Source organism: Jaculus jaculus, chromosome 3 (genome assembly GCF_020740685.1).
Source record: "Jaculus jaculus isolate mJacJac1 chromosome 3, mJacJac1.mat.Y.cur, whole genome shotgun sequence".
Taxonomy (NCBI): Eukaryota; Metazoa; Chordata; class Mammalia; order Rodentia; family Dipodidae; genus Jaculus; species Jaculus jaculus.
The window spans coordinates 63,073,488-63,101,462 of record NC_059104.1 but is presented as its reverse complement, the minus strand read 5'-3'; the positions used below and the strand labels follow the sequence as shown (position 1 = coordinate 63,101,462).

Below are 27,975 nucleotides of genomic sequence, written 5' to 3'. Positions count from 1 at the left end.
CCAGGTTTCTTTGCTGGTTTTTAGTTTGGAAAACCTATCTAAAGATGAGAGTGGGATTTTAATCTCACACTATTATCTGAACTTTTGTGCCTTTTTTGTTGTTTCTTTTATGAAGTTGGAAGCTTCACCTCTTAGTTGTTATGTATCTGCTTTATTAACACAGTGGCTTACTTATTACTTGTAACTAGTGTTGGTTTGAAGTTTGCTTTAACAAATAAGAGAATAACTGTATCAGGTTATTAATGGCTTTTGTTTGCTAGGCAGGTTTTCATGCATTGACTCTCAGGTTTTGGATCTCTTTGCCAGTAAAGTGTATTTCTTAAAAACAAAGAGTTTTGGATTTTTTTTTTTTTTTTTGATCCAGTGATCTGCATCATTCAATGACTGAGCTGAGGCCAGTTGCATGTAAGAATTATTGAGAAATAGCCGGGTGTGGTGGCGCATGCCTTTAATCCCAGCACTCAGGAGGCAGAGGTAGGAGGATCGCCGTGAGTTCAAGGCCACCCTGAGACTCTATAATGAATTCCAGGTCAGCCTAGGCTAGAGTGAGACCCTATCTCAAAAAAAAAAAAAAAAAAATCAGAAGAATTATTGAGAAGGATGTGCTGTTTCATGTCTTTGTTGTTGTTGTTTTTTTCTTTTTAGTTGGTTAAATTATTTTTTTCCCTTCTATTTTAAGACTGGTGGTTTCCTGGTAAATTGTGTTGGGAGTAATGATTTCTTCCTGGCTCTTCTCTGTTCATCTGTTCCTTTCATGAAGTGTATTTATTGGTATCTGTTCCTGTGTCCTGTGGACGAGATGGGCTATCTTCTTCCTCTGTGTATAGAGTTCCTTTAAATATCTTCTGCAAAGCTGGCTTAGCTGTCATGAGTTGCCTTAATTTGTGCTTTTTCTTATTTTTCCATCAGTGTTAAAGGATGTCTTTGAGGAACATAGCAATGTTGGTTACCAGGTATTTATTTAAACTTGTGAAATCTATCAGTCCATGCTTTCCTAGTTCTTAGCATTGTTAATGAGAGATCTAATGTTATTTGTGATATGTTGCTTGTAGGCAAGTTGGTGTTTTCCCCTTAGAGCTTTTCTTTTTAAAGATTATTTATTTATTTATTTGAGAGTGACAGAGAGAGAAAGAGGCACATAGAGAGTGAGAGAGAGAATGGGCACGCCAGAGATTTGAACCACTGCAAACAAACTCCAGACGCATGTGCCCCCTTGTGCATCTGGCTAACGTGGGTCCTGGGGATTCGAGCCTCTAACCGGGGTCCTTAGACTTCACAGGCAAGCGCTTAAACGCAATGCCATCCCTCCAGCCCATCCCCCTTAGAGCTTTTATGTCATTTATTTGCTTTGTATTTTTGACATTTTTACAACAGTTGCTTGAGAAATTCTTTTCTATATCTTTAATATGTGTTGTGGACAGGCTGTTTTCTGGTTGTGTGTATTTGGGGTTAAAATGCCCATTGTGTTTGGATGTCATTTCTCTGTATTTGGAAAATTTTCTGCTACAATGCCATTGAATGGATTTTCTGTGTCTTTAGGCTTTATATCAGCTCTTTCTATACTAGCCATACATTCCATACTTGAGTTATATGCTTCAGAAGAGAGCCTAGAGAGAATAAAGAACACTTTAAAATAAGGAAGAGCCTAACATGGCCCAACAGTATTGTATAAAGTCTATTTGAACAGAAATATGGCTTATAAAGACAGAAAATTGAAGTATATCAAACATGAAATATGAAAACATGGATACTCATGTTAAGAATACACAGTTCATTAGTATCTGTTACCTATTTTTTAAAGCTTCATTTTATTTCACAATATCATTTATTGAATGGTTTTCCAAAACATAAATATTTATTTATTATCTGTGCATGCATTAGCCCAGGGCTGTGACAGGCCTGCACTCATGGCTACTGGGCATCACAAGTTCATAATCTCCTTCTTTCCCCCAGGTCCAGTCTCAGTGTTCCCAAACCAGACCTTTCGGTAGCTAGTACTAATATGTAAAAATTAGCTTTTGAAATTAAATCCATTTGCCTACTACTGTCCAGAATGAGCAATAGAAGAAGTTTTAAAATCTCACTGATTGTGAGCATGACAATAATATTCCTACTGAGAGAAGGCTATCACGCTGACTTTATTTTGGCTGAAGTCTAATTTTCTCCCACTGAGTGGCAAGAAGGTCCAGGGGAGGCTCTGACTTTCTTCTTGGGTCCTAATGTGAGTGCTGAGATGCCTCTTCTTTGGTTCAGCTTGAGTCCTTAGTGTGTATGGCTCCCCATAGAGAGCATGCCATGTGCTTGTCTGCTCTAGACAGTGTCATGCACATCTGAGTAAGGTTATCCTTTGGAGGCAAAGCATTTATCTGATGCTTGTTACCAAAATACCTTGCTGTAGTCATATACTGCCCTGTGTAAGTCAAGTTTATAGATAATAGTACCACTTGTCAATGAATTGAGAAAAGTGTGTTATTCTATCACAAGGGAAGATTTATCACCTAAGGATTTTTCATATTATGTTTTATTTTTAGAAATAGGATTTCACTCTAGCTCAGTCTGACCTGGAATTCACTATCTAGTCTCAGGCTGGCTTTGAACTCACAGTGATCCTCCTACCTCTGCCTTCCAAGTGCTAGGAATAAAGGTGTGTGCCACCACACCCAGTTTATATTGTATTTTAAAAATGTAATGTATCAATCTTTTTATAGCAGAGGAACATTTTCTATGGTTTTGAGAAACCCAAACTAAACATCTTTCAATGTCAGAAAGTTTTAAAATCCTAATAGGTTGTAATCGAGCAGTCTGGCTGGCATAAAAATATTGAAATATTCTACCATAAAGTTTATTGAAAATAAGAAACCAGGAAAAAAGCCTGTGTGTGATTCAGTAAATATCAAGTTCTGGATTTTTAGGTTGTTAAATGCAAAGATGTTTAAAGTTACATAATTATATCCTGACTCTTGTTATCATGATCTACAAGTCTACCTTGTAGATTCTATTTTACATGCTGTGCTAAGGGAGCAGAGGACATGTATAGATAAGCACTGACCCTGTTCTGCAACTGTCTCCAATACTTCAATTTCTTTCTGTTAAATTATGAACATTCATGATTTTCATTCTCCTACTTTGTGTAAAATTATTAATTGATTATTGGGCCACAGCTAGACAGAGGTAAAATGATCTTTGAGAGTTGCATTAATCATTTTGAGTAATTACAATTTTTAACAAAGTGCTTTGAGCAAAAAGTTCATTAGATATGATTTTGCTCATTTTAAAATATTAAATATTAAAAGTACTATAGAAAGGCTAGATAAAAAGGAGAATGATAAAACTCATCAGGTTGAAGGTCATAGGTGTAGGATGAATATTGATGTGGAAGAAAAGATGTTGATGCTGAAATTGTATTATTTTACTAGCTAGTCAAATTGCAGTGAGTATGTTTTGATACCTTCCTGCTAAGATTTGATTATGCAGCTTTTACTCCTAGCTTTTAGACAACTAGTTATAATGTCAGATCTCAGTTGTATTTTTCCTTCCATCTGTCATAGTAAGCTTTAAAATGTTCTCGGAGAACCTAGTCAAATTGACATGAAGGGACTTTGTTCAAATTATGAATAAACAAGTTGATTTGGATGAAATGACATTTTCTGTTGACTATTTCTACTTCTGGAAGGGCAGATTGTTCTGTTACTATTTAGATAATCTGGACTTCGTCACTGAAAAGAATAAATAAAGCTTCTAAAATAATAATGGTATGCCCTTTTGTTTTATAGGAATTTTATAATTTACAAATCTTTTTAATAAACATGTTCATTTAAACTTTTATCACATGTAGAATGCAAGCATAGTTTAATAAAGTATTAGGCTTAGTAAAGTCTACACTATGTCAGCATTCCATTCCTATAATGTAATATATACCTGAAGTAAATTAGTTTATAGAGGAAAAAGGGGCTGTTTTTGATCACAGCTTTGGAGATTCCAGGCCATAATTTTGTTGTTGTTATTGGGGCCTGTGGTGAGACAGCTTATGGTGGTAGAAGTGCAAGGTAGAGAGCCCTCTCACACATCCATAGCCATGGAGGGGAAAATAAATGACATAGGTGAGGCAAGCTTTCACCATGCCCTGCAGTGGCTTATCTTCAATGATCTCAAGTTCTCTTGCGAGAGAGGACTCTGAAAGTTTCTACTATCTCTCCCCAGTCCCACCCTGGAGGTGAAAGCCTGCCACATGAGGGCCTTTGGGGTCATTCAACAGCCATACTGCAAGATGCAGCTTGCCTTCTGAGAGTAGAGCCTGTAGACTCTGATTATTATCCTCATTTGATACCAGTTTTGATAACTCCAAGCTTCTAGCTTTTAACCTTAGCTTGTTTTCCTTCTGAAATAATGATTTTTTCTCCAAATATCCATGTAATTTTTGTTTTGCTTTAGGTACACAAGTATTTGTCTGATCACATTCTAATAGAAGATAGACATGTTATTAACACTGAGAATAACAATTTATATATTCTTTTTAAAAAAAAATTTAAAAATATATTTATTTAATTGATGAGAGAGAGAGAGAGGCAATAAGAGAAAATGGGTCCTCCAGGACCTTCAAACTGCTCAAACGAACTCCAGACACAAGCGCCACCTTGCTTACATGGTTTCTGGGGAATCCAACCTTTGACTTTGCAGGTTATCCCCTTAAGCACCAAGCCATCTCTCCAGCCCCAATTTGTATATTTTATACCCAGAATGAATCTAAATTTATTTGCCCTAAATGTCCATCCTCCTTGAAGTACTAGTAGAGTAAAATTCATGTGATAAATAAATATGAAATTCACTTATGTATACATTGGTGGTTTTCTTTACAAATGACTGTGTTTAAAAGCTTCAAAATACCTAGATTTAGCCAGGTGTGGTGGTACATGCCTTTAATTCCAGTATTTGAGAGGCAGAGGTAGGAGAATCACCATGAGTTCAAGGCTACCCTGAGACTACATAGTGAACCAGCTCAGCCTGAGCTATAGTCAGACCCTACCTCAAAAAAAACCAACAATTAGATTTTGCTACTCATGAGTTTTACTCCTTATAACTGTGCCACAATTATCCTTTTTTTTTAAATATTTTTTGTTCATTTTTTATTTAGTTATTTGAGAGTGACAGACATAGAGAGAAAGACAAAGGGAGAGAGAGAATGGGCGCACCAGGGATTCCAGCCACTGCAAACAAACTCCAGACGTGTGCCACCCCTTGTGCAACTGGCTAACATGGGACCTGGGGAACCGAGCCTCGAACCGGGGTACTTAGGCTTCACAGGCAAGTGCTTAACTGCTAAGCCATCTCTCCAGCCCAACAATTATCCTTTTTAAAAAGGAAGTATGGCCCCACAGTCTTATTATTTAAGAACTAAAAGAAAGCTAGTGTCAAATGGCAAATGGCATTTTAATTCATGGTATTAAATAACAGGTGATGAAGATGTAAATGCTAACAGCCCCAGAGCAGCTTATTTATACTCAGCATTTGTGTAAGAAAGACTATTTTAGTAACAAAAGTGCTTACTTGAAACTTGACTTAGGAAAATAGACATTTCTTAAAATTCCTGTTCTTAATTATAATCAGTTATGAGTTATTTGCTGCTGTAATGTGTTTGGGTAGAAGATCAAGCATTAAAAACCAAGTGAAAAAAATAAAGAAGAAAAATTACATTGAAAATATTATAATAGAGCCATTTTCTATCTACCACTGTTGATTTTTCCTTTCAATCTCTGTTTCTTAGTTTTATTTTTCAGAGTGATCCCAATGGGGATATCTCCCAGGATTTTTGTTTGTTATTTAAATAAAATATCTGAAAAGGACAGTGCTAATCCAGCAGCAACCCTGGTGCTTTTGGTCTTGGTTTGCTCCTAGACCAATCTTGAGGTTTCTGCTGTCTCCAAGAGACTTTGTCCAGTGTGTTGATTTGAACTTTTACTGAAAACATAAGGAAAGAAAAGGCAGAACTGGGGACATGACTTCCGGTTAAGATGGCAGCGTAGGTACCACGCCAAAGCAGCCTAGGGGGGAAAAAAGACCAAAAAAACCCAGCAAAATACACACTTTTACTAAACAGTGAGGTGTATAGGAAATTGAGGCGGCAGCGGAGAAGTAGAAGAGTTATAGAGCATCCAGAGCCCGCACAGGCGGGAAAAGCAGCTCCGGCAGCTCGGCCAACCGCCGCACCCGCGGCGCACCAGAAAGCCATCAGACTCTTGGCTCGAGCCGCAGGAAAAGCCAGGTGCGGGATTTTCCCCTCACACTGCGCTCTCCGCAACTCAGAAACGTGAGGGGAGAGCGGCAGCGAGCAGCGGAGGAGCAGACCGCAAGGTAGAAGAACACGTGGAACAGCGAGACAACCAGAGCAGCCGCGGCTCCCTCCCCTCCCCCACTGCCTGAACCCAGCTCCAGCGAACAGAGCAGCGGCCCGGGACCCCGCCACGCCAACTTGGGCTGACAGCGGGACCCAAGCAGGAGCAGAGTTCGGCAGCAACAACAGCGGCTCCAGCACCGGTACCAGCGGCCCCAGCACCAGCGGACCCAGGAGCGGCAGTGGCGGCAGATCCCGCAGCAGCGGCTTCCGGGGGGAGCAGCGGCGGTGGTCACAGCAGCGGCAGCATCAGCAGTGGTGGTGGCTCCGGCGGTGGCACCTACGGCAGCACCAGAGGCAGCAGCAGCGGCTCGGTTTGCCCCATAGGAAAAGCAAGTGCCCAGCTCCAGAAATCAGAACAGCAGCCCAATGACCCAGACAGCAACTTGACTGAGACCAAAATCACCCAAGGTAACTGGGATTGCACCAGGGAAGGGTCTCACTTGGTCACAAGCTAACTTGGATCCCTCAACAGACCAGAAATCTAAACCTCTTTGTTGATAGAAGATCTGGTCATTATAATAACTACTCTTGCATACATACTCGGGGCTGTTTTTGAATGAATGTGTACGGTGTTTAGTTAAATTTTAGAATCTACCTGTATTTTAATCCACTCAGCCTGCTTGAATACTCCTATAGCAGGGAAACTCAACCCCTAAGAACATCTTTGTAGATACTCTGAGAGTCTTAAGAGCCACACCTAGTACCTTAAGGTCCTACCCTGAAAATATATTACATCAAATCAATTGATACAGCTAAGAATACACAGCTAGCTAGAAAATCCAAGCATTAACTTAATCCAAGATGCAAAAATATATACATTATAACACAAGAAACACTAAAAAGCAAGACAATATAAATCCACCTAAAAGTATTAATGCATCAGAAATGTCCTCCAGTGAGAAAGAGTTAGAGGAAATGCCTGAGAAAGAGTTCAAAAGAATAATTATAAATATGTTCAAAGAGGTCAAAGAACACATGAAAACAATCAAAGAAGAAATCAAAGAGGAAATCAAAGGAATCAAAGAAGAGGCAGGACACCAATTTAATGAAATAAAGAAGGCAATACGAGACATAAATAGGGAAATAGAAATAATAAAGAAAAACCAGTCAGAATTACTAGCAATGAAGAATACAGGTAATGAAATAAAAAACTCTGTAGAAAATCTCATCAGTAGGATGGAAGCTAGAAGACCAGGTGGCAGACCTAATGCAGTCCAACAAAGAGAAAGACAAACTTATAGAAAAGTATGAGTGGGAATTTCAAGATATTCGGGACACTATGAAAAGATCCAATATAAGAATTCAGGGCATAGTAGAAGAAGAACTCCACTCCAGAGGCATAGTAGGCATCTTCAACAAAATCATAGAGGAAAATTTTCCCCAAGTTGGGAAAGAGGTGCCAATACAGATACAGGAAGCCTTTAGAACCCCAGCCAGACAAAACCCAGAAAGAACCTCTCCTCGCCATATTATAATCAAACTTCCAAACACACACACCAAAGAAAAAATATTGAAAGCAGTTAGAGAGAAAAATCAAGTTATCTACAAAAGCAAGCCCATCAGGATTGCAGCAGATTATTCAACACAAACTTTTAAAACCAGAAGGGCTTGGAGTGATATATTCCAAGTTCTGAAAGATAACAACTGTCAACCAAGGTTACTTTATCCTGCAAAGTTATCCATTCAAATAGATGGAGAAATAAAGACATTCCATGACAAAAGCAGGTTAAAGGAGTATTTGAAGACAAAACCAGCTCTACAGAAAATACTTGATAGAATCCTCCATGCTGAACAAAAGGAAAAGCACACATATAAGGAACCTAGAAAAAACGAGCTATACTCAAATACCAGTTAACAGAAGAGAGCACAGGTAGAACCAGTAACACACACACACACACAAAAATGGCAAACATAAATAAACATCTTTCAATAATACCTCTTAATATCAACGGTCTCAACGCCCCAACGAAAAGACATAGATTTGCAGACTGGGTTAAAAAGCAGGATCCTACAATTTGTTGTCTCCAAGAAACTCACCTTTCTACAAAGGATAGACATTATCTTAGGGTGAAAAGTTGGAAGACGGTGTTTCAAGCAAATGGGCCTAGAAAACAAGCAGGAGTGGCTATCCTAATATCAGACAGGGTAGACTTTAGTCTGACGTTAGTCAAGAAAGATAAGGAAGGTCACTTTATATTGATTAAGGGCACACTCCAACAGGAGGACATTATAATCCTAAACATATATGCACCTAACATGGGGGCTCCCAAATTCATCAAACAAACACTATTAGAACTAAGGTCACAGATAACACCAAACACAGTGGTGGTGGGGGACTTTAACACCCCACTCTCATCAATTGACAGGTCATCCCGGGAAAGAATAAACAGAGAGGCATCTGGACTAAATGAGGTCATAGAAGGAATGGACCTAACAGATATATACAGGACATTTCATCCAAAGGCTGCAGAATATACATTCTTTTCAGCAGCACATGGAACATTCTCTAAAATAGACCATATATTAGGACACAAAGCAAATCTTAAAAAATTCAGGAAAATTGAAATAATTCCTTGCATTCTATCTGACCACAATGGAATTAAACTACAAATCAGTAGCAAGAAAGGCTATAGAGCATACACAAAATCATGGAAACTAAACAATACACTACTAAATGATGAGTGGGTCAACGAAGAAATCAAAAAGGAAATCAAAAAATTTATAGAGTCAAATGATAATGAGAACACAACATACCAAAATCTCTGGGACACAATGAAGGCAGTTCTAAGAGGTAAATTTATAGCCTTAAGTGCCTATATTAAGAAATTAGAAAGGTCGCAAGTAAACGACCTAATGCTTCGCCTTAAAGCCTTGGAAAAAGAAGAACAAGGCAAACCAAAAATTAGCAGACGAGAAGAAATAATAAAGATTAGGGCAGAAATTAGTGAAATAGAAACAAAAAGAACAATCCAAAATTAATGAAACAAAGAGTTGGTTCTTTGAAAGGATAAACAAGATTGATAAACCCTTAGCAAATCTGACTAAAAGAAAGAGAGAAGAGACACAAATTAATAAAATCAGAGATGAACAAGGTAACATCACAACAGATTCCAGAGAAATTCAAAAAATCATAGGGACATACTATAAAAGCATATACTCCACAAAGTATGAAAATCTGAAAGAAATGGATGATTTCCTTGATCTATATGACCTACCTAAATTAAATCAAAATGAGATTAATCACTTAAATAGACCTATAACAAACATGGAGATCCGAACAGTTATCAACAATCTCCCAACTAAAAAAAGCCCAGGCCCGGATGGAATCACTGCTGAATTTTACCAGACTTTTAAGGAAGAGCTAACACCATTGCTTCTTAAGCTTTTCCAGGAAATAGAAAAAGAAGGAATTCTACCAAACTCCTTCTATGAGGCCAGCATCACCCTGATACCAAAACCAGGCAAAGATAGAACAAAAAAAGAAAATTACAGATCAATCTCCCTCATGAACATAGATGCAAAAATTCTCAACAAAATATTGGCAAACAGAATACAAGAGTATATCAAAAAGATCATTCACCCTGACCAAGTAGGCTTTATCCCAGAGATGCAGGGATGGTTCAACATATGCAAATCTATAAATGTAATACATTACATAAACGGGTTGAAGGACAAAAACCACATGATCATCTCATTAGATGCAGAGAAAGCATTTGACAAAATCCAACATCCCTTCATGATAAAAGTCCTACAGAGACTGGGAATAGAAGGAACATATCTCAATATAATAAAGGCTATTTATGACAAGCCTACAGCCAACACGTTACTAAATGGGCAAAAACTGGAAGCTTTTCCACTAAAATCAGGAACAAGACAAGGGTGTCCACTGTCCCCACTTCTATTTAATATAGTTTTGGAAGTCTTAGCCATAGCAATAAGGCAAGAGACACATATAAAAGGGATACAAATTGGAAAGGAAGAAATCAAGTTATCATTATTTGCAGATGACATGATTCTCTACATAAAGGACCCTAAAGACTCTACTAGCAAGCTGTTAGAGCTGATCAAAACCTACAGCAATGTAGTAGGATACAAAATAAATACACAGAAATCAGTAGCCTTCATATATGCTAACAACAAAAACACAGAGGATGAAATCAGAGAATCACTCCCATTCACAATTCCATCAAAAAAAATAAAATACCTTGGAATAAACCTAACCAAGGAAGTAAAGAATCTCTACAATGAGAACTTTAAAACACTCAAGCGAGAAATTGCAGAAGACACTAGAAAGTGGAGAAACATCCCTTGTTCCTGGATTGGAAGAATCAATATCGTGAAAATGGCAATCTTACCTAAAGCAATCTACACATTTAATGCAATCCCTATCAAAATTCCAAAGGCTTTCTTCATGGAAATAGAAAAAACAATCCAAAAATTCATTTGGAATCACAAAAAACCTCGAATATCTAAAACAATACTGAGCAACAAAAAAGAGGCTGGTGGTATCACCATACCTGATTTTAACCTATACTACAGAGCCATAGTAACAAAAACAGCATGGTACTGGCACAAAAACAGACATGTAGATCAGTGGAACAGAATAGAGGGCCCAGATGTAAGCCCAAGTAGCTATAGCCACCTGATATTTGATAAAAATGCCAAAAATACTCATTGGAGAAGAGACAGCCTCTTCAGCAAATGGTGTTTTGAAAACTGGATAAATATCTGCAGAAGGATGAAAATAGATTCTTCTCTCTCGCCATGCACAAGAATTAAGTCCAAATGGATTAAAGACCTTAACATCAGACCGGAAACTTTGAAACTGCTAGAGGAAAAAGTAGGGGAAACCCTTCAACATATTGGTCTTGGCAAAGACTTTCTGAATACACCCCCAATTGCTCAGGCAATAAAACCACAAATTAACCACTGGGACCTAATGAAATTACAAAGATTTTGCACCGCAAAGGACACAGTGAAAAAAGCAAAGAGGCAACCTACAGAATGGGAAAAAATCTTCGCCAGCTATATAGAGGATTAATATCTAGGATATACAAAGAACTCAAAAAGTTAAATAATAAGGAATCAAACAAGCCAATCAAAAAATGGGCTATGGAGCTAAATAGAGAGTTCTCAAAGGAAGAAATATGAATGGCATATAAGCATCTAAAAAAAATGTTCTACGTCACTAGTCATCAGGGAAATGCAGATTAAAACTACATTGAGATTCCATCTCACTCCTGTCAGATTGGCCACCATCATGAAAACAAATGATCATAAATGTTGGCGGGGATGTGGAAAAAAAGGAACCCTTCTGCACTGCTTGTGGGAATGCAATCTGGTCCAGCCATTGTGGAAAACACTGTGGAGGTTCCTAAAACAGCTAGAGATTGATCTACCATATGACCCAGCTATAGCGCTCCTAGGCATATATCCAAAAGACTCATCTCATTTCCTTAGAAGTACGTGCTCAACCATGTTTATTGCTGCTCAATTTATAATAGCTGGGAAATGGAACCAGCCTAGATGTCCCTCAACAGATGAGTGGATAATGAAGATGTGGTACTTTTATACAATGGAGTTCTACTCAGCGGTAAAGAAAAATGAAGTTATGAAATTTGCAGAAAAATGGATGGACCTGGAAAGTATTATACTAAGTGAGGTAACCCAGGCCCAGAAAGCCAAGCGCCACATGTTCTCTCTCATATGTGGATCCTAGCTACAGATGACTGGGCTTCTGCATGAGATGGAAAATACTTAGTAGCAGAGGCCAGTAAGTTGAAAAGGAGACATAAAGGGTGGAGAAAGGAAGGGAGGAGGATACTTAATAGGTTGATATTGTATATATGTAATTACAATGATTGTAATGGGGAGGTAATATGATGGAGAATGGAATTTCAAACGGGAAAGTGTGGGGGTGGGGAGGGAGGAAATTACCATGGGATATATTTTATAATCATGGAAAATGTTAATAAAAATTAAAAAAAAAATAAAAAAGAAAATGCAGAACTTTTCCCGTAACTCAGCTGGTGACACTATAATTCTGCTGAAAATGGAAATTTGCTAGACCTTAAAGCAGGTCTTAGGGAACCTTTTCTCACTGAAGTTTTTTCATTTTCTTCCCACTCAGGGATCCCAAGGTCCTTTATTGGATCCCTGAGAATACCATGTCATGGAAAACCCATCTCTCCTCTCTCTTTTTGTCCCAAGAACTCAGGAGCTGCTATACCTTAAGGGCCTGAGAAGGAAGTGAAAAGTCCCTTTCAAAGCTGAACTGAATTCATAATTGCTTTTTGTCTGACTTGTGTTTCCCCTGCACTCTTGCCACTCTTCCTCCAGCCTGCTTATTTTCCCTTTTGTTCTGTGAACACACCAAGTCTTGTCCACCTCAGCCTCCTGCTCTTGCAGTTCTCAATGGTTGGGGATTCCTGCCACTTTCTTCTGTCTCATTTCAGATGCTAGTCCAGATATAGTTTCCTGAGAAAACCCTTCCACCCAGTGACAGCACCGAAGCCTGTTTTGTCTTGGTGCTTCCCGATGCAGCCTCATTCACCTGTTTAGATTTATGTTGTGTCTGGGCTGCTCCTTCAGTACACTGAAGCCCTGGCAGAGAGGAGACCTTGCTGTTCTTTGTAGCCTGCTTTTAGTGGAGTAGTCGGCTGTGGTAGCATTCAGCAGATGCATAAGGAGTGAAGATTGTGATTGTAACAGTTTCTGCTTTCCATGTGTGTTCAAGGGCTGCAGGGACCAACTGCAAAGTTCTTCATCTTTCTGTGGGACAGAGTGGATCTTTACAAATATTTGCTGCACAGATAAACTTCTGGAGTACAACTTTCCCTTGTAAGTTAGGGATTAGCTCTACTTCTGATAACAGCTATTTCAGTTTCCTAATTGAGAGCCAAGATTAAGTAAACATTGACTTATTTAAATAAACAGAAAGAATTTTAGATATTTGCGAGGTTAACTCCTTTGCAATCTACATTTTTAAAGTTATTACCTCTGGTACACAGACATTAACCAGTTTATTCCTTGTCCCTGTGTTCTCAGTGTTTCTTTTGAGGCTCTTTGGAAATCACAGAACACTTCTCTGCTGGGAGGCTCCTGCTTGGATGCTGTCTACTCCAACCTATATTTCTTGACCACTCCTTTGGTGCTTCTTTTCTTGGAGCTGATCGTACTTGCATGCCTGATATAAGGGCTATTTATTGTATATTACCACACACTATTTCATGTTGTCTGTATTATTATTATACCGTCAACATTTATTTAAAACTCAATGTGTGCTTCTCTGGAACCGCTGTCTACATAGCTTCTTTCACTCTGTAGCAGCCCTGCCATGTGGCTGCTTTTATTTCTCTGCCATCTGTATCTGTATTCCTCCTATGCACAAGGACTCTGAGGCCCCGGAAGTTATCTGACCCATTCAGAGACAGAATTTGCACCTTGCAGCCCAGCCCCAAGACATGCTATTCCTATGAACCTGCTCTTCTGCCCCAGGGCAAGCAAGCTCCTTGCTGTGTGGGTTGGCTCCATGGCATTCTTTGCATAGGAATGGCTCATCTAGTGAGTGTCCCACATAGAGTGTGGTGATACAGGGCAACACACAGAATGTTCTGGGGTCAATCATCACCATGAAGATATAAAAGGAATCCTAGGAATTTGCTAAATTCCTTGTTAAATAAAATCATAATGCTGTGGCTCTGCCATTTGATTATACACTTGGTTACATCACCACTCCTCTTGGAACTGTTGCTAGGGAAGCAGGAGAACAAATGATAACAAAATTCTGTCTCCTGACTTTTGATGACTTCCAGACACTAGGAGCTAGGACTTTGAGTTTTAGAATATGACAAGTGGCTACCAAGAAAGAGAACTGACTTTGGAGAGGGCCTCTGTGGCTGTGTCAAACTGAACATTTTCACCAGTTAGTCTTGGTGATGTTGTTATATAAGATAAGCATAACACCTGATTATAACACATCATGGTTAGCATCAGGAAGGTGTGTTTTATAGTGCTGCATTTTTTTACAATCCCTTTGATTCTAGAAGGCTACCCTACTCTTAAGTGAAACAAAGCCAGTGTGCAAATAGAAATTAGGAGAAGCATATTTCCTTGCCAAATAAGTATCTTATATGTGCTAATTCAGAAAACAATAATGAATATGAATAGATGCTTCAAAGGACAAGCCAGTAGCCAACAAACAGGGCCTAAATGATGGAAATAAAATGAAGATAGTACTTTTCAACTGTCACTTGAAGACAGTTTGTTGGTACCACACAAGAATGATGTGAAGTTGCCATGCTGTTGGAAGAATGGACTCTGGGAAAATATTTCTGTTGTATTTCTCCATGGTTGGTAGCTATGAGCAAAGGTGAGTAGATATTGTCCTCTCCCTGTGCAGTGTAGCAGTTGTATTAGTGAGACTTTTTTTCCTGTGATAACTATTTAAGATAAACATTTTAAAAGGAGGAAAGGTTTGTGTTGGCTCAGAGTATCCCACTGGTATGGACATGGTATGAGACAGAGCATCATGGCAGAGAGGGGCCGAGGGAAAAGCTGCTATCTTCATGGCAGCTGGGAAGCAAAGAGAGGAGAAACGACGGGGGAAAAGAGGCCACTTTCTAGAGCACCCTGTAACCCCACTTTTAGTTCCCAACCTCCCAGTAATGGCATCATGCTGTGAATCCACCACCAGCACACCTCGTGACCCTGCCTCTACTTCCCCATCTCCCAGTAATGTTATCATACTGTGAATCCATGAAAGTACAGCCCCTTGACCCTGCCTCTACTTCTTTACCTTCCAATAATGTCATTATATTGTGAATCCATGGAGGGACTAATCCATTGATTGAATCAAAGGCTTCAGGTTTCTAGCACTTCCCAAAAGTCCATCAGCTGGCAACCAAACCTCTTAATACATGAGTCTGTGGGGCACGTTTCATATTCACACCTTAATATCCACTAATTAGAACAAACTTACCTATGCCAATCATATAGAACAGTGTTGCATAAATGTTTTATATGATATGAACTCATTTGAATTAAATAATATATATTTCCTTAGATTTAAAGTACATAGCAGCAAATATATACTATAAATATGTCTGCTTATACATGTAATGGCTGTACTTGAAAATGTTTATATTTATTATCTGTGAAAAGAAGTGAGAGGGAAGTTGACATTTCCTGCTTAGTTTATTGAAGTAATTGAGACTTTTAGTTTAATTATATATTACTTTTAAGGAAAATCTGTAGAAAAGCAATTATTAAGGAGGTTATTTTTTAATATTTCTAAAAAGTTACTTAACATGAAAAATCCATTATTTTTCCATGTGGTCCCTGCTCCTAAGATGTTATTTCTGTTAGAAATTAAAGCCTTCTTTGTTACAAACTGTATGCACTATGTGTATTACTAATCTCCAGAATATCCCTTCCTGCCACTGTGTGTTAGACATGGCTCCTTCTCTACTATATTTCCTCTGGCAACCAACTTTAAGGGAAGCCCCACATATTCTATATAGTTACAGTCTTTGTCTTGTTTATAGTTTTAGAAGTAATGTTTTGGGATAGTTCATATATACCTCAGAAACAATCAAAAAGCATATTGAACTAGATACTTTTTCTCAGAAGTTGTCTAAAATACCTAAGAGAGGTTTCAGTAAACCCCTACCTATAGTCTAGGATCCATCCATTGAGTTTGGTCACCCTCTGAATTGCATATTGTCATTCAAGTCCTACATAAAGTAGAGTTGTGCACAGAGTACTGCATTGTAGTGTAGTTCATAAGGAGCCAAAGTACAAAAGTTTCTCTAACATGATCACTGAGCACTAAAAACCACTGGAGGAAAAAGATTTTTAAGTAAGGGTGCCTGTGTTTGGAGTGGCTATTTTTGTAGCCCGTGTCCCTTGCACATTGGTGGGGTCATCAGGTCAGAGAGCATGCCTCACTAAGTGCTGCTCATCACACCCTTCTTCCAGCCCAGCTGAATTCTGCGAGGACTTGCCAGCAGGACAGATATGTGTGCCTTTGCCAGGCTGAGGTGGATGAGAGGAGCAGTGAGCTGAGAAAGTCTCTAGGGGTAGATTTTTGCACAGTTTTGGTTATGGAAGCCATATGAGGAGAAGAGAGGCAAAGGATAAGAAGAGAGAGAAAAGGAAAAATTTTATAGCCTTTTAAAATCTTCATTGAGAGGAAAAAGTATAGGAGATAGCATAAGTGGTAAAGAAGAAAATCTCTTCTCTCAGGAAGGAATCCAATCCAAAGACAATGTTGACCAGTAAGTGAACAGAAATCTTGCTGATTAAAAAAGAAAAAAATATATAGCTTTCTTTAAAAAGAAAAAAAAAAACCTGCTTCTCTTCAATTATATCTTTGGTTAATTTCCCATCAAAAAATTTTCTATATTTAGTAATTTTACCCTTTACTTGGAAAAGTAAGAAGACAAAAGCAAATGAATGAATTGTGCAATCCATTTATTCTTGATAGGTCAGTGAGGCAAATAAGTAAATAAAAGCCCAAGTGCTTCTACAGTAACTAAATGACTATTTCACTGTGATTCAGGGTGGAAGTTCTAGGTTTTATTTGATATCAGTACAAATCCAGATCCTTTCCAGAATCATTCTAGCTCCTTTAAAGCTCTGGGCTAGGATGTTGGTTCAGACTTGCTGTACCTGAATGAATTGAGTGGCTGGCTAGTTGTTTTTAAATGAACTACTATTTGAACAAGAACACTTAGAGGAATAGTTCAGATTGGGACTGCAGAACTCTTCTAGCTAGTCAAGCACTATCATCAAGCACATTGGCTGGTGGTCTTTCTGCTAAAAACCTGACAGCAGACAGAAAGGTGCTTAGGGATAGGGTATGTTGGGGACAGGTGCTGACTATGAGTTGGTGGCCCAGCAAAGACATCCCTTGTTCTCTCTGAAGTTTCCCAAAGCAGTATAGGATGTTGTGTGGATAGTTCAGTCCTGTGCTGCTTTCTCATCTCCCAGGATTCTCTATGTGTGTACCTTCCAAGAAACATCTTTCATGGTGTAGCTCTCATGGTGGCTCTTCTCCTCATTGTCTTGTGACTTCATGCAGTGAGACACTAGGACTTGATTCAGCTAAACATCATAAAGGGGAAGACGGTATAAAGGAAGAATATCAGTTCTGCTATGTAGTCCATCACCTCTGAGATGATGTCTTCCTCTGGCATGTTTATCAGTATTCAGCTTTCAGCTCAAATCCTTAAAGTTTTTGTAACCTGTCAGATGTGACTGTGAGGTGATTTGAGATACAACTAGTGTTTGTGATGTGTGAGGTGCAATGCGTGCTTTGCCTGTCACCACGTGAAGATTTTGATCCAGCAGGGTACAAATTCCATTCAGAAGTAGATCAAAGCTTCTGCTCTGTGCTCCCATTGCTCCCATAGACAACAGATTTTAGTAGACATTACATTGTTCTTAGGGAGTTTCTGACAAAGCAGCCATCCTCCCAGTGTCCATTCTCTGGAATTGTGCCTTGAGTCTGGCTCTTCTGAAACCTGTTGTCTATGACCAACAGACATATCTCATAGCCACAGACTTGTTTATGGAAACTCCCACTTCATCATCTCTTGATCACCTGCATTTCATTCCCTTGCTTGCTCCTGGACTTGGAGTGGAATCATGAGTCTCCATGTTTTTCTAACCCTCAGAATGAACTCTCTCATCTCGAGCTCATAAAGTCCAGCTACTATCCTTCTTGGCTATAGCTATAGGGCTTGCTTGTGATCTGCAGTGCGTGCTTTCTCCTTTTTTACTTTGACTTGTCTGTGTTCACTCACTTCCAGTGTTTTCTACTGATTGGAGCATATATTCTTTCCTTCCCCATCTACTCAAATCCTAACTAGAAAGTTCTTTTACCACTATTCCCAGCCCTTTTCTTGATAGCTCACACTGATAGAGATTTCTTCTTTGAATCTACCATATCTTTCCTTTAGCATGTAATCATTTTATGGTACTGGCGATAATTTTTATGTTGTAAGTTAAATCTTCTAATGTTATTTAACTTTTTAAGTGTTGTATGCTTTAAATACCCACTTAGACTATCAAGATTTTTGAGGATAGAATCTTCTGGGAACTTCTTTTGTTGCAGTTCTCATCAAGCTTCAATCTAATTTTTAAGTGTCTGAAAATATTTGTTCAATGAAAGAAAGACTTAATCAATGATGAATGAATGTTCAATAAGATAAAGACAATCAATCATGAATGACTGTTTCAACATGTTGGAAAGTTTTTCTTTCTTTTCTTGCTGATTTTCCAGCTATGACTTCCAAAACAAATTTTAGCATGTGAACTCCTCGTCCCCAGCTTTAGCTTACTGAGATCTGAGAGACAGATAATTGAATTCATAAGAAACAAATGTTTCAATTAAACATAAGTACAAAGCAAAAATAGTAGTAGAATCAGAACAGTGTCTAGATTCACTGCCACCTCAATGAGTAAGGAGAGGCAGCCTGAAGGGAAAGCCAGATTTCTGAGATCTCATCTCTGCCAAATGTTTCTGGCATTTTTGCCACATATTAAAAAAGGAAAAAAAATAGTATTAGAGTTAAAAAATAAACCTGGACTGGTAAGCCTGCCAACTTCCTTTAATTGCTTACTTGCTTTCCTGTGACCATCAAAGATCATGGGGACAACTAAGGGCTTAGAAAAATTGCTCTTGTGTGTATCTCATGGTACAGTGAGAGCTCACCACAGGTGCTTTGTGCCATGTGTTGAATGTCCACTGATAGAAAAGTGCTTTTCATTTGAGACATGGTGCCCAAAAGAGAGTAATTTAAGTAGGGGGAGGGAAGACCAAGAACTATTAAATGTGGGAGGAGGTCATTGGTAACTGCTATTCTGTGCTCTACTTTGATTGCTCTACACAATAATTTATCTAGAAAGCAGTATGCCACTTATAGCTGCAGTGGGGCAGATTCATACATATTTACGAGTTGCAAATGAGAAATGTGCAGCCTGGAGAATAGCAGTGCGCTTTGTCTTTCTGCTTTTCTGCCCTGGCCAATGATTCAGGACGCTGACACCCAGAATCTGGAGGCTGGTTTTGTAACTTGTCCTATCCTTTGTGCACCAGTGAGGTGTTTGTAATTTAAATAGAATTTTACTTTCTAATTCAGAAAGTAGACTGAGGCTTTCTCCATCCTGTGCCAAAGCTTTGATGTAATGATTTATTAAGGTACTAGGAGAGATATTGATCCTGTTAATAGCTTCTGCCTTGCCACATGATGTTTTACATTTTAGTTAGCTGAAAGACCATATTCCCTTTCTCCTCATCTGATTGACCATAAATGCTTTGGCCTTTCCTCAGTAATTATCTTACTTACCAAAGCAGTGGGTGAAAGTCAAGTATTTATAGACTAATTAGTAAAGTCAACAAGTCTAAATAGAGCATTTTATATAATACCAAGAAGGACTGTATAGTACTGTGAAATTAGCAAATTTGGTACTTTGCATGAAGGCAAAGGTTGAGGAAACAAATGGCCAAGACCATACATGTTTCTGATGGAAGGACATACATTCTTCTGACAGAAGGACATTCATGTTTCTGATGTAATGATATAATGTGCTTCTGATGTATGGGCACATATGCTTCTGATGGAAGTTGTCCTCTATGTGATTATTAAGACACATGGTAATGTTTTAATAATGCACCCTGTTCTGTAGCTTCTGTTCTTTGATTGTGCATTCCTTTTACTTATGAAAGCTTTGCAATATTAGTGGTATTCCACAGCTTTCGTAAGTATTATCAGTGGGTTATAGGCTTGAGAATATTCATAGGTTCTAAGTTTATTTCATTTATTTTTTTTAGAAGCCACTATTTCAGGGTATTAATGGCATCACTGGTAGCATTTAACAATTTAACTCTGGTAGAAAAACATAAAAATGCAAGGAAAGATCATTGTTTCCATAAAAATGGTCCTCTGTATTTTCAAATTGTCTTTTCAAAAAGTAGTAATTCTTACCTGAGGTATAATGAGCTTAATTCTAAAAAATATAAAAAGCCCTGTTGATACACAGAAAGCATATTAGGCTTAAAAATGGAAAACCAGACTTGAGCTCTGGCCTTGTAACAGGCTCTCATGTGTCCTTGCACATGCCACACAAGCCAGTTTACCAGCTTCATTATTTTGAAACTACACATTAAAAATATTGTTAAAAACTAACGTTTTATAGCACTATAGAGATGTAACTCTTTTTAAAAAACATTTCTAATGATATAGGTGCAGTGAAAGTTTCCTTTCCAGATAAATGTAAGCAGGAAATGGGATAGCAGCCCAGGTTGCTATTAAGTTGGTAACAATGCTCCTTTTATTTATTTATTTTTTTCTAGCTAGGGTCTCACTGTAGCCCAGGCTGACCTGGAATTCACTATGTAATCTCAGAGTGGCCTCAACCTCACGGTGATCCTCCTACCTCTGCCTCCCAAGTGCTGGGATTAAAGGCATGTGTTACCGTGCCTGGCTTATGCTCCTTATTTTTGACTGTTTGTTCCTTCTGATTTACTATGTAGCTGCATCCTCTGCCTTTCACATTTCCTCTGCATTTTGGAAGAGATGAAATTATCTTTTTTGGAAGTGCAAAAAGCAATTGTGGGATTTCTTTGAAAATAACTAGGAATATTTCAGTATCTCTAACGCCAGTATCATTGCCTACATTTTCCTCCAAATAGCATTAATATACTTGGAATGATACATTGTACTTTCTTAATACTCTAGGGTTAGAATGGGAAACAAAAGTTAACAACAAAACAGAATGACTGCCTTAACTAAGTATCATCATGTGATACTGATTCGTTGTTCATTCGTTATGTGTCTTTAACCATATATTACATCTCTTTAAATCCTTATACTTCTCATTGACTGCAGGAACTAACAACTTGCAGAGCCAGAAGCCAAGGCAAAATTGGATCATACAAATGAGATCAAAATGGGAAAACCCAGACTTGTTTAAGTGAGCCAGCTTTAGTGAAGTGGTAAGTACCTTGACACCAATGAAATATAAGTATTGTGGGCTGGAGAGGTGGCCTAGCAGTTAAGGCATCTGCCTGAAAAGCCAAAAGGGCCTCAGATTGATTCCCCTGGACTCAGGTAAGCTAGATACACAAGGGGGCGCATGCCTCTGGAGTTTTTGCAGTATCTGGAGGCCCTGGTGCACCCATTCTCTCTCTCCCTCTCTTTGCCTCTTTCTCTCTCTTTCAAATAAATAAATAAAAATAGAGTTTAAAAGAAAGAAAAGAAATATAAGCATTGTTTTCAGCCTTATGTGTAAACCATATGCACAGTTACACAAAAGCACACATGGTTGCACATGTGCACAAGGAGGCACACATGTCTAGAGTTCAATCACAGTGGCTGGAGGTCCTGGAGCGTTGTTCCTTTCCCACCCCCCACCTCTGCTTTCTCTAGCTTTCTTATTAAAAAAAAAAGGTCAGTCTGTTGGGCTTGCTTCAGAAAGAAAATACATACATACATACATACATACATACATACATACATACATACATACATATATAGAGGGTGGGGGCAAGTGTTCAGCCCAGTCTATCTAATGTGTACTGTTTTTTTTCCGTGTGTGTGTGTGTGTGTGTGTGTGTGTGTATGTATGATAAATTAAAGCCGTATTTGAATGATGGTGATCCCATATCCACTTATATCATTCTTTTTTCATAGGCTACTCAGTGCAAGTTTCTCAGCTCAGCACATAGATGTTCCAACTATGGCTCTGCAGTCCTCAGTCAGATACATTTATTTAGCTGTTTTTGGTCCTGCTATTTTTGTGTGTCTGTCCTCCTAGTATCCCTCTGGCTCAAGCTTAAGTGCTGGTAGTGGTGCTGTTAGATTGCAAATTACTGCTCACATTTTGCCTATTTGTTTCAAGATTTCTTATCCCGCCCTTGTCCTTTCATAGAATATTCCAGGATCCAAAATTAACCCCTCTTATTTGGCATTACTACAAAACCTAATTATTTTTTAATTATGACTGGTTAAATTGGGACAAAATAATATCACTAAATTAATTTATGGTCAAGTACCTGTGACAAATGAAGCTCCTTCCTTAATCCTCCTAAGGGTATGTTTTCTCTTTAAAGGATAGCAAAAGTCTTAAATTAAAAGCTCACTGTTTATTTTGCTGAACTGTGTGTTTCAGCAAAATTTGGTATATATTTTGGTAGATATTTGGTTATTTGGTAGATAACTGAATGCCTAGTTGTGCCTCACTGTGGGTAAGGCCAGGCTCCTCCTGAGTAGTGTTCCTAGGACTTCAGCTATGACATAAGCTCTACTTTCTGTGTCAGGACTATTTGCTTATTTTCTTCATTCCCAGGGATGTCCATGATCTTAATTGTGCTTACCCTGTATGTAGCAGTGATTTCAGTGAATCGGAGGAGGAAGACCACTTAGGGAGAGAGGAGAAGAGGCAAACTGAGGTGTGGGAATGCAGAGAATGACAAAAGGAAGGGAAAAAAATGATGGCTGGAACTAAATCTTAACCCTCAAGCTCACTTTTGTCCTGAAACTCAGTCTTGTAAAATTTGAAAAAGACAGGTGATAGGAATAAGAGATGGGGTTAAAAAAAGACAAGGTTCTGGGAATATAGTAACAGGCTGCATTGTGTAGCCAAAAATCTTAAGGTTAATAAACATATTATGATGTGTTATATATCTTTCAGAGTAGGGGTGAGACCCTTTCTGTAGCTTCTAAGAATTTTGAAGTTTAATCAGTGTGTGGCCTTTCTGGCCTGCCCCTTTCAGGACATCAGAAGCAGTCTCCCACAGTGAGGTTGAGAGCTGTCAGTCAATACTTCCACATTTTCTTCCTTAAGTCAGAACCCTCAAAGAGCATTGTGAGTGTTGCAGTCAGGTTTGCATGGCTGGTAGAAATCACCCAAACAAGAACAGCTTGTGGGGAAAAAAGAGATTTATTTTGGCTTATAGGCTTATAGGGGAAGCTCCATGATGGTGGGGAAAACGATGGCATGAGCAGAGGGTAGACATCATCCCTTAGCTAACATTAGGTGGATAAGAACAAGAGAGTGTGCTAAACATTGGCAAGGGGACACTGGCTATAATACCCATAAGCCTGCCCCCCACAATACACTGCCTCTAGGAGGCATTAATTCCCAAATCTCCATTAGCTGGGAACCTAGCATTGAGAACACCTAAGTTTCAGGGGACATATGAATCAAACCACCACAGTTAGAGATCAGAAATCTGTCAGAATGATTGGGCGAAAGGGTCCCTGCTTCTTCCTGCTTAGATGGGAGACTGAGACTCAAGTCCTGGGGATTGGAGAAGACAGAGACAGAGACAGAGACAGGTCAGCAGGATAGGCTGGTAAGACATTGAAAGACAGAGAACAAAAACCAGAATCTTCTAAAACTAGAAGCTAATGGGGAGGAGAGAGAGAGAGAGAGAGAGAGAGAGAGAGAGAGAGAGAGAGGGAGAGAGGGAACTGAAATGCACTGAGCTCAACACATATCTTTTAAGTGAAAATGAATTTCTTTGTTTCATTCTATATCTCTGCTACCCTGTGTTCAGGTGCCCCCTGATGCCACCCATTCTCCCTGCTGCCCTGTGATCAGGCCCCCTATGGTGCCACCCATTCACCCTGCTACTTTGTTTCAGATGCCCCATGATGCCACTCATTCTCCCTGCTGCCCTGTGCTCAGGTCCCCCATGATGACACCCATTCTCCTTGCTGCCCTGTGTTCAGGTCCCCCCTGATGCCACCCATTCTCCCTGCTTCCCTGTTTCAGGTGCCCCATGATGCCACCCATTTTCCTTCCTAAGTAGCTTCTGAAGGAGACAGTTTAGGGAATCCCTAGAAGGCTAGAGCAACTTCATGGCAATTGGGCCATCAGAATATTGGGTCCAGTTTAAGTGGATATTAAGATGCTGTTTTTATGGTTTGCAGCCATTAACATGCAGCTCATTAAACCTGTGGATATCAAATATAACTAAATTGTAATGTATCATTTAAGATAAAAAATGTTTCTGGTATATAAAAATGCTTGGTAGCTTTGAAAAATAGTTTCTTGAAGCAAAATAATGTCATGTGGTTTTGGGAAGATATATAAAAATTCATAAGCCTGAATTAATTGTTCTATTTGGAAGCCTCATAATGGACCAAATGCTAGCTCTTGTAGTTACCTTTATGTTTCTAGGACAAAACACATAACAAAAAGCAGCTGATGGGAGGAGAGTTTATTTTAGCTTATAATCTTTAGGGGAAGCTTCATGATGGCAGGCCAAAGTATGGTGTGAGCCATACTTTCTGGACATCACTTCTGCCACAGCAGGTGAAAAACAGTAGCAAGAAAATAATCTGCACTATGGCAATGGGAAGCTGGATTATAGCAATCCCCAATCACAGCCCCAGCAACACACCTCCTCCAGAAAGGATCCACCTTCCAATTTGCCACCATATGTTGACCAGCATTTAGAAAACATGAGTTTATGGAGGACATCTGTAACAGTTTATGGATGACATCTTGGCAACAGTAAAATTGGTATCAGAAATGGTGTCATTGCTATTAGAAATCTGACTGTGTGGTTTTGGCCTTTGGGACTAATTGAGGGAGGAATGTGGAAGGATTTGAAACATTGGCCTAAGAGATGCCTTGCAGTTAAGTAAGTTTATTCTGTACCATTATGTTTTTTCCCCTTTTCTTGGTATTACAGCTCAGTTAAAAGACCTTGGTCTAGGGCTGGAGAGATGTCTTAGTGATTAAGCACTTGCCTGTGAAGCCTAAAGACCTGAATTTGAGGCTTTATTCCCCAGGACAGACATAAGCCAGATGCACAAGGTGGCACATGCATTTGGAGTCATTTGTATTGGCTGGAGGCCCTGGCATGCCCATTCTCTCTCTCTGTCTCTCTCTTCCTCTCTCGCTCTCTGTTGCTTTCAAATAAATAAATAAAATTAAACAAAACAATTTAAAAAAGACCTTGGTCTATAGGGGTGCTTGAACATCATTGGGATTGATAGAAACTATGGGGGATTTCTGAAATTGGGCTGAATGCATGGCATTTTACATCATGAATGGTTATTAGTTTATGGGGGGCAAGGGGTGGAATGTGGTGGTGTGATTCAGTTGTCCCCCATAAACTTAGGTGTTCTGAATACTAGGTTCCCAGCTGGGGGCAATTTGGTAATTGGAAGCTCCTGGAAAGACATTTGGGGGACAGTCTAATGGAAGTTATATCCAGCTTCCCCATGCCAGTGTCTGGCACACTGTCTTGCTGCTCTTGCCTTTCTACCTGATACTGGGCAGGAGGTGATGTCAATACTCTCTCCTCATGCCATTGTTTCTCCCTGCTATCATGGAGCTTCCCCTCGAGCCTGTAAACCAAAATAAACCCTTTCTCCCGCAAGCTGCCTTTGGTTGGGTGTTTTCTGCCAGCAACATGAACCTGACTGCAGCAACATCTGTTTCAAACCACCACAGCTCTATTCTGTATTGTTTATGACTGCTTAGAGGAAGTTTTCAGAGAGTACTTGTTGAAGAGGTAACATCTGTAATTTTGGCTTCATTGTTTCAAATATACCAGGCTTTTTACAGAATATTAGAAAAGTTAGAGCCAGTTTTTGTAATAGTAAAACACTTTTTACCTGAGCACATAAAATATATGAGGTTACAACATAAATAAAGTGACATATAGTATATTAAGCACATATAATGTTTGAGGGATTTTAGTAGGATATAATTATACTAGGATCTTTCTTTCTAACTATGGATTTCTTATGATCTAATCTCATTAAAAAAATAGGGTCCAAATTTTGTGAAATGGAAACCTTGAATTCATAACACATCTGTTGATTGAAATTATGGTTGTTACCTCAAAAGATTTATTAGATCATGATAATTGACAAATAGTACAAAGTATAACTTCTGTTCTACATACAAGTATCCTGAAAAGAGTTATTAGGAATTTTTGTAAGGAGAAGAACTGCGGTGGTACTCTTTGATCATATGATAGTGGGAAAGTTGCTTAACCTCTCTGAGACTATCTTCTAATGTATAAACCCAGCCATTCTCAGACTTATGGTGGCTGACTGAGGCACTAAACCACCTTCGAGTGCAAGTATAGTTACACCTAATCTCCATGTTTGAATTCAGGTATAAGGTGAGAAAGCTTTTCAGGCAAAAGTACTCTTGAAATGTGCCTGGCTTTCCTAAAAAGGCAAAGGACTTTTCCTAAAAGTCCTCATGGCCTAGTGTGTCTATAGCCTGATACCAGATTGCTGCTAAGGAGTCCTGGAAATAGATGTTTAGTGACATTTGGATGGTTCCACTGTGTGATGCATACTAATGCTGTGTCTTACACAGTTATTACTGGTTTAGCTTTTCTTTGGCCATCACATCTTGGTATTAGTCTCTCCCTAAACTGTACACCCCAGGATTCTTCAGTACAGCTTAAAGGTCCTGGTCACTAGAGTACAAGTTGGCATAATGGTTCTCAAATGTGATGCTAGAATTGGGTTATTTTAGACGGGCCTCATTTGCACTGAAGACTAATAGGGAAATCTAATGGCTCAGGAGATATATATATTAATTTATTTTCAAGATTCAGAGGAGCAGTCTCAAAAATCCACTTATGTAGTTAATGTATTTAAAGTACCATCTTTAAAAAAGTCATGAATTGCTATTCCATAGGCTATTTTTACAAGAAGTATCTTTGCTCATAGGGGAATAAAAACTTCTTTGTTGTGAAGTCATGACATGAACTGAAGATAGAAATGATGTAGTGAGGTGATGAGTCATTATTTTACTAGGCTTAAGGGTTGAAGAAAAGGACCAGAATTTCCTAACAGATTATTTTAACTTATGTTCAAGGGTAGCATTTGGTGATTTTTGTGTGAGTTTGGGGCTTACTGACTAACTAAAAATGCATTTTCTCAATTACTAAATTTTTACTTGTAAGATGGAGACATGAGGGGTGAAAGCTTTGCTGGACACTTTCATTCTTATTGATAAGCCTCAAGTCCTTGTCTCTGTCAGCAATAGCTGTCCACTGTTTTTATAAATTTTCACTACTTTGTATCAAACATCAACTTTTGTGTCAAGCGTAAAGTTCCTTTTGGGAATTTAAAGACAACCACATATACAGTTCAAAATGTGCCTGGTTTTGTTTCTTTTTGTTCAAGTCATTAGGAAGTATGAAAATGGTAAGGAAGAAGTATGATTATGGGAGATCTTATGATTTTTGCAGCATATTTAGATACATTGCCCATTTGTTTCTATTAAATAACAAATATGAGAAAACATTATATCATAGGAATTGTATGTGAAAAGAACTTTTTTAAAAACTATCTTTAAGTGAAAAGTTCAGTGAAGTATGGGAAGAGTGTTTACAAGTCATAGCCAGACTCTGTTTTGATAGATTTTTGATGGAGGAACAGCATGAATATTATAGAAACTCCTTCTTATCTTATATGGCAATGTGTATCCCTTTTCTGGCAATAGAGGTGGGTATTTTTCTTCAGAACCCAGTCCCTTCTTAGGGATGCCAAGGGATGTAGCTGTAGGAGCTGGTCGCCAGCACACCAATCAGA

At 38.7% G+C, this 27,975-nt stretch overlaps 1 protein-coding gene across 6 annotated transcripts in view; it reads left to right on the top strand.

Moving 5' to 3' along the window:
• Positions 1–27,975, top strand: part of Enox1 (ecto-NOX disulfide-thiol exchanger 1) — a 674,222-nt gene that overhangs the window by 273,849 nt on the left and 372,398 nt on the right. For all 6 annotated transcript variants that reach the window (XM_045145349.1, XM_045145350.1, XM_045145345.1 and 3 more), the window contains one exon: positions 21,286–21,392. The gene's annotated coding sequence lies outside the window, so the exon portion shown is untranslated. The remainder of the gene's footprint in view (positions 1–21,285; positions 21,393–27,975) is intronic.